The sequence below is a fragment of the Thunnus maccoyii genome, chromosome 24, assembly GCF_910596095.1.
Source record: "Thunnus maccoyii chromosome 24, fThuMac1.1, whole genome shotgun sequence".
NCBI classification, from domain to species: domain Eukaryota; kingdom Metazoa; phylum Chordata; class Actinopteri; order Scombriformes; family Scombridae; genus Thunnus; species Thunnus maccoyii.
The window spans coordinates 20,161,002-20,169,303 of NC_056556.1; the positions used below are offsets into that span (position 1 = coordinate 20,161,002).

General features: G+C 42.3%; 1 pseudogene; it reads right to left on the minus strand.

Moving 5' to 3' along the window:
* Window positions 1-831: 831 nt before the first annotated feature.
* LOC121891643 lies at window positions 832-2,604 on the minus strand (annotated as a pseudogene).
* Between the last annotated feature and the right edge of the window lie 5,698 nt (window positions 2,605-8,302).

Here is an 8,302-nt window from a genome sequence, read left to right on the forward strand (position 1 = left end):
TTGAAACGGTGGAAGCAACTCCAATGCGGAACGATTGTCCTGAGAACTGGTTGGGGGGTATGTCGGATCTGGTGAGTAGTGAGCGCATGTGGTGGTGGAACCATAAGCTTGTTGCTACTTTGCCTGTCTCTGTGATGAACAGAGGGTCTTGGGGGAAAGCTCAGCTGGCTAGTCTTGAGTTGACATATTTGTGTATGGGTTCTTAAGGACTTATGTATGAATCTAGTCAGAAGAGATAGATGGGTTGAGGTTGACCAGACTGGTTGGTCTTGCTGTATTTGAAGTTGTAAATGAGAGTGTCTGGTGAAGGGAAAGAGAGGTCAGACAATGTGACGAGGCGAGATGGATCGAAGACATTGGAAGAGGCGATGAACTCGGAGCAGCACAGGAAGCCAAAAAATGCCAGGAGGAACATGGACTCCAAGGCTTTGTCTACGTGGGGAGACAGGTAGCCTGAACAGAGGGTGTGGATGCAGCGGGCCAAGAGATCTGATGTGAGAGGTAACATTTTAGTGTGTGATGTAGTTCAGCTTTGTGGAGACCTTTGATTAACATGTTGATGTGTGAGTGGGACAAGGCCAGACACGGTGCTCCTGAAATCAGTTTAACAAAGAAGTTGATACCGCTGAGTTGGGCCTGTATGGTAGGAGACTTGATCTTAAGGTGGGTGTGGGAGGATGTGATGAAGCAGGAGAGGGTCAGAATGTCCAGTGAAGGGAATGGAAGACTGTGGGAGGCAATGGAAGCTTTAAAGAACTTCCATCCGGTTAGATACAACGAGAGTGTGCAGGGGGCAATGTGAGGTCATGACCAGAAGTTCCAGCTCCGGGGTCAGTTGAAGATTGTGGCTGAAAACAGAGGGACTGGGATCAGAAGACGGTCGGAAGCCGGAGCTAGTGGTCTGAATATCTGAAACAAGAAACGAGAGAGTGAATCAGCAACTGCATTTTTGTGACCTGGGATGTAGTATTCTTGGATGATTAACTGGTGCTGGGCTGAAACCAATGTGAGCTTCCGCATGAACTGCATGATGTCCAGACAATGCAACAGGCCTTTGTTGAAGATGTTGACAACGGCACTGTTGTCAGAGTGGATGGCAATGGTCTTCGTAGACCATTCGTGCCCCCAAAGAATGGCTGAGATGAATATCGGGTACATTTCACAGATAGTGGAGGAAAGGACAAGAGAAAAGTAGTTGAGTGGCCATTTGTCTGCGAACCACCTGCTGCCATAGTAGCCGCCAAAGCTGACTGAAGGGGCCGTGTCTGTGAACAGCTGGATGTCATCAGCCTCAGTGACATAGTCATCATAAAAGAAAGAGATACCATCCAGGAGGAGAGGAACTGGTGCCACAGCCTCAATTCCATCTTGCATGCATTGTCGAGCATGACATGGTCGTGAATGCATGGGACGGCAGTGGCTATGGAGAGAAAGTGCGACAAGAAGGATCAGCCCTGAGGGATGATACGGACAGCGTAGTTGAAATGGCCCAGCAGCGAAAGCAATTGACGCTTGGTGCATGTGTCAGCCAGAAGAAAATTTTGAATGAGCAAAGAAATATGGTGGAGTTTCTCATTAGGCAAAGATGCTTGGAGTGAAATGGAGTTGAGGGTGATGCCAAGGAATACCAGAGACATGCTGGGGCTTTCTGTTTTCTCTGGAGAGAGAGGAACACCAAGATTGGTGAATGCGGAAATCATGGTACTGAGACCATATGACGAGGGTGAAGATAGCAGCGTGACCATGAGGAAGTCATCAAGTAGGTGAATGACATACAGGAGTTTGTAGTTGTTTGACAGGATCCAGCAGAGGGTCTCGGTTAAGGAGTTGAAGATTTTCAGGCTTTCAGCCCTTCCAGAAGACTCCAAAAAGATACCAATAGTCAGTGTGGATGGGGAGGACCTTGAAAGTGCTGGTGATATCCGCCTTGGACAACCAGTCTCCTTGACCTGCAAGGCTAATGAGGGAGATGGTATGATCTATTGTGGCATACTGCATAGAAAAGTCTGGGCTGGGAATCGGGCTGTTGATGCTCGGGATGGTAGAACCGTAGAGGGACATGCTAGAGAATGGGCCAATCATGAAAGTGGCGTCAACTTCCTTTTGTAAGAGTTTGTCCACTGTGGCGGGGTCGGACAAGGCCAACTGTAAATTGTGGCATATGTGGGTGGAATCGGGCATGACCTGCAGATCCAGATGGAAACCGTGTGTGAAGCCCTGGATGAGGAAGTCGATGATCTGGTGGTTTGGGTGGTTCTGTAAGGTGGTGACTAGAGCATCAATATCAATGGGGGTATCCAGATACTTACACAAGTGTTGCTTACTTGGATTACGTGGACAAGTCGATCTGGCGTGGGCTCCACTGCAGAATGAGCAGGTGTGCATGAATCTGCAGCTGAAGACACTGCATCCCAGGTCATTGTAATTATTACAAATCATCCTCCCACCCTGATATAGGATGGGTGTACCTCTCTTATCCACACCCTTGGGGAGAGGGCCAAGGGTGGACAGCTGAGCAATGGCAGGTTTGGGGGTGATGGGTGGCGAGTTTTGCTTTTCTGCAACTGAGGTGCAGGGCAGAGGAGCAGAGAGGGTGCAGGCCATGGCAGGATGTGAAGGGGCACAGGGTACAGGTCGCAGCAGAGGGATGAGCGAGCTGCAAAGACTTGGCAGCACAGCTCGTGGTCCAACGATCCCCAGTACATGCCCTGGTTAAACTGTCGCAGGTGTCCGGCAGCTTGAGAGGCAAAAAGGACATGATATGAATAAAAGCCGTTGCCACTGAACTGCACGGCCAGTTCAAGGATCGACAACAGGTAATTGTTGAATTCCCTGGGGACATGAGAATTGGTTGGGTTACGTGGTCTTTGGTCTTTGTTCCTGAATTTTGTTTATGAGTTCATTAAAGCAGTTAATGAACTTCATTAAAGCAGTTACAGAACAAACAAAAACAAACTTATGACATACTAACAATTAAAAGTATAACTGACAGTAAAACAAAAAAATCAAATGTCAGTTAATCTGCACATTCACTTATTTTGCAGGCCTACATAAAATTTCAACTGAAACTAAAACTTTTTTTTTTACTAAATTCTCAAAAAATAATTTATATATTGACAGCTATAGTTACTTACATACAAACAAAATACATCAACAATTCACATACTATGCAGGATTTGTCAGTTGATAGCAGAGCAAGAAAGAGTGAGCAGTGGTGGTCGAGCTAGAGAGCGAGTGGCAGAAGTGAGAACAAAACAGTGAATTAGAGGAAAAAAAATTCTGATTGTTTCACTGAGGTTACGTTCTAAGGTACCACTAAACACGCCCACACCCCCGCACAACCCTGCGGGAAGGTGCCAGATTTGGTGTGACTGCAGAGCTTCATTCTGTCTGCTGTAGCCTCTTTGCTGTGTGTGTGTGTGTGTGTGTGTGTGTGTGTGTGTGTGTGTGTGTGTGTGCATTGCTATCAGCTGGGGCCTACACACCCACTGCCCAAAGGTTGACACCCAAAAACTTCCCGAACACAGCAAAATAATAAGAAAATAATAAAATACAGGCAGGGGGCTGGGTCTCTGTAGATACATACATCGCCACACACTTCTAGTGGGTCATAAGTGATGATTAAGAGGGATTACTTTTGTATGAGTCTATGCAGGTTTATAGGAAAATCCTGCATAGTATTAACCTGACACGCAAGATGGTTTGTTACACAGGGGCATCTAAGTCATCATCCTTGGAAACAGTTTGGAAAAGGGAAGGCACTTTCAAAGAAATACTTGTCAGGTGATTGGATGAACCATCTGTCTATTATCTATCACCGTCTTACCTTGCAAGGCAGCTGGATTCACAAAATCACAAGAGAATCCTCATTGGACACTGATTGGTCCAAACCACCAGTGGTTCAGACACAAGCGCATAACTTGAAGCCTGACAAGATGGATTCTCACATGATTTTGCAAATCCAGCTGCCTTGCAAGGTAAGTATAGTATGCCTTCAAAGACCTCCATGCACCTTGACCATCTAGAGCATTAAAATGCTGCTTACATATTGAGGCATTTGTAATATTGTAAAATGTATTGTATATTAATATAACACACACACTGGTAATTTTTCTAAAGAAGTACTTTGACTTCTGAAACTTAAGTACATTTTCTGTACTTAGACTTAAAGTGAAATGTTTAATGCATTTAGTACTGCTGCCTTTTTACTCTTTTTCAGTCTGTTGCCTCATTTTTTAATTGTAAACCACCTTATGATGTTCTGTTCTTGAAAATAAACTTACTTACTTGCTTACATACCAACTTAGAAGACAGTACTATAATGCTACAATTTTAGATTTTATCTGCCTCAAAGATCTGAGGCACTTATTTCTCATTTAGCTGTGATGTCCTCCACCTAGATGTTATATTGTTACAGTCTTCAGTATTTGGCTATCACTGCTCATTCTCTATTTATGCCAAGCAAACTAGAAATTAATTTAAAAATTCATTTAAAAAAAATCAAAAATTGAAAAATTAATCTTCTTTTGATTACTTTTTTCCCAGGAAAAAGTAACCAGAAAGTGAGCGTAAAATCTTTCCTGAGCTGTCTTTTCAACATCACTTCAGTTGATCTTTTTGTTGTTGCCCAGACAAACCAGAAGCACTGTTAGTGTCTGCAGCTCTGCTGTAGCTGTTTTGGCATCTGGCTTCTGTTATTTGTTTGTGTTTGCCTGTAGTCGGTTCCGCTGGGCCGCCTTTCCTCCAGCGTGTCACAACCGAATGTCTAACCGGGAGCTAACGGGAGGCCTCGCGGGGGCTGAGAGTGTATGTGTGTGTGTGAGAGAGCTAGATTTTATTGTGCCATTTAACTGTGTTTGTGTGTGTGTGTGTGTGTGTGTGTGTGTGTGTGGGCATAAGTTTTGCCAGTACTTAATTTTGTGTGCACATGCATGTATGCCTGCATGAAAGTGTGTGTAGGTTGGAGCACAGGTTCCCCAGGGTCAGAGTGAAGTAAAAGTAGTGTGTTGCAGGTAAATAAAAACACACACACCAGGCCCTGTCTACAAACTAGCCGGGTGAAACTGAATCAGTGTGGTCTAAGAGAAGGGAGGGTGGGTGTGGGTGTGTGAGTATTGGTGGATTTACTTTTTAAAAAGATGGCCAGCCGTGATGTGAGCTCATACAAATACACTCAGATTCTGATAGGAGACTGTACAATATAATTGAAGGTAATTAGAGACCAGTCTTTCATTCAGTGACACACATCACCTCCAACATTCCAAAAACAAAAGTGCAGCCTGCTGGCACATGGATATGTCCTTGGTTGGGACATATCCATTCAGCAGGACTGAAGCCCTTCAACAAAATATCACATTGTAAAATACAAAATACTCAACTGAAACCCATATTACATTTGTGCAATATGACTGATAAATTAACAGAAACATTGGACTGAAATTAGAGATCTAACACATAAAAACACTAACAATCTTGGGAACCAGGGACTAGTGAAAAGGGAGAGGAGCAACCTTTTCTTAGTCAAGCTCCAAAAACATTGGGTCCTAAGTTTCCTATAATGCATCTTTTCACCTGCCTAGCACATGATCTCTGTGATGAATTCCCCAAACCCATGCTGGGTTAACATCATAACATCATAATCTGGGTTAACCATCATAACGAGTTGCCATTTAAGTGCAATTTTTAGTTTTTTTTCTTTGTATCCTAAGGGAAAAAAACAAATTGTGTGTGTTTATATTTATGTATGTTATTATATTATCATGATGTTTGACTGGTTGTATGTGAAGCTACTGTCAATATATCTTTATATACTGGTACTTCAATTTTTAAGTGACAATTGTTTTATTGAACATGCACATGATGAGTAAAGTAGGATATCACTATAACTATGTATAAGTCACGATAGACCTTCTTTTTTTTCTTTTTTTTGACACATGTACATTATAGAGGAAAGTGAAGTGGTCACGATAGGCCACGATTACAGAGAAGCACCTCCACATTTAAAGTGCTTAAGGTGTAACTGAAGTGACTAGGATGAAAAACCAGATCAGAAAAGGAAATATCTCTATTAGGGTTGAATGACTGAGAGGAGTTCGCCACTTCTAAGAAATGTATAAAAAGCCAATAAAAATACAGCATTGAGCAAAGCACCATATATGGAGAAAAAACACCAATCCTGAGTACTGAAAGCATCCTATGAAAGAAAGAGTGATAGGCTGTCTATGGTCGGGAACAGGAGGAGAAACTTTAGAGATGCCTTTTAACAGTATTTCTTTTTGTTGTTGTTGTTGTAAAATCCTGTCTGTGAGTAGTTTTTTTTTATAACAATATTTTTTATGTATTCACAGCTTCAGTAAACAGTACATCCAGTGACACGTTTGTTTTTGTTTTTGTATACCCCCCACCCCTCACCCACATATATTCATCCCACAGACCTTTGGGTCATTGACAGGTTAGTGTGATTAGTAGCCAGAAAAATAGTGTGATACCCAAGAAGAGAGGGTATATAAATGAACTGAATTAAAAATAGTAATAAAAGTAAAAGTAAGTAAATATGTAAAAATAATTTTAAAAATAGGTAAATAAATAGTAGTAAAAATGATATTAAAAAAATACAAATTAAACAGATAAGTACATCCAGTTAATTAATAAATAACATAGATAAAACACTGAAGTTGTTGGTTTGTTTGTTTGCTGCCTGCATCTCTGCATGATCAACAGATCAACCCTCTGTTCTTAAGTCAGTCTAATTATAGGAGATTATGTAAAGATGTGTGCACAGCATTATGGGGACGTTTCAGCAGCAGGGAGTTTGTCCACATAAACAAGTAGTGGTTTCCAATGAGAGTAAAACTTCTCAGGATGCCCTCTAAGACTGAATTTAATTTTCTCTAGTTTCAATAGGAATAATAAATCATGTAGCCGGGATTTAAAGGAAGGGGGCTGTGAAGATTTCCAAAGGAGAAGAATTTTTCTACGTGCAATCAAGGACGCAAAAGCTATTTAATTGTTCTGCAAAGATGTGATTGTAAGTTCAGCAGGAGGCACCCCAAAATGGCTATCTGTGGCAATGGAGTAACAGCTATGTCTAGGATATCAGAAATAGATTTAAAAAATGACTGCCGATAATTAGACAATTTAGTGCATGTCCAGAACATATGTGTTAGGTTGCATTGCATCTGGGAACATCTGTCACAAGCTTCCGTGGTCCAATCTAGGTAAAGTTTGAAAAGTTTGTTTCTGCTATAGTGTAGTCTAAAGAGAACTTTAAATTGGATAACAGAAAGTCTAGCGCAGCTAGAGGAGGAATTAACTGCCTGCAATGCTCTTTTCCAGAGAGCATCTGGAGCTCCCTTTCCCAGTCAGACCTTCTCTTACGCATGGACAAGTCATCAGTTGGAGATAGGAGATTATAGAGGAATGGCACATGGCCCTTAGTCAGAGATTTAACCTGAAGCACCAAGTCTATGCCATTGAGGGGTGGCGCCTGAGGAAACTGGGGAGAGTAGGTTTGCGCAAAGTTGTGAAGTTGAAAAAAGCGGAAGAAGTCAGTATTATCTAGTCCAAAGATTGAGCACAGTTGGTCCATCTATGTACAAGTCTCCAAGGCATCTCAGGCCTTTATTTTTCAGAGCTGCAAAGCATGACTAAATTTTGGCTGGTACAAATAAATGGTTGTTACAAAGGGGCGTCGTTTGAGGGAGGGAGAGCCATCCAAACCGCTTCCTGATTTGGGTCCAAATTTTTAATGTGTTGGTTACAATGGGGTTGGATGTGTAATTCGCTATAGAGAGGGAGAGGGTGCTGAAGAGACATGGAACATGAGTCTGCCTCTAACTGGCACTAACTATTTTGAGGTAAGGTAAACCAGAGTAAAACTTTTTGTGCGTTGGCAGCCCAGTAATACCCGAGGAGGTTGGGCAAACCCAGGCTGCCCAGTGACCAGTCCCTCCTTTACCTGCCCAAATGAACGTGGAAATGATGCTGTTGATAAGATTAAAAAATGAGCGAGGAAGGTATATTGGTAGGCATTGAAAGAGGTAAAGGTATCTTGGTAAAATATTCATCTTTACTGTTTGTACTCTACCGGCAAGGGAGAGTGGTAGATGGTTCCATCTTTGAAGATCCTGTTTGACTGCTGTCATTAGCACTGAGAAGTTCTGCTCCCTAAGTGCACGTATAGATTGTGTAATCATTATTCCCCGATACTTTATGCCCACTGCCACATACTTAAATGGTATGAGGTGAGTTGGAATTTCTGCAGCCAGTTGGTTTATGGGGAGACACTCACTTTTGGAGATGT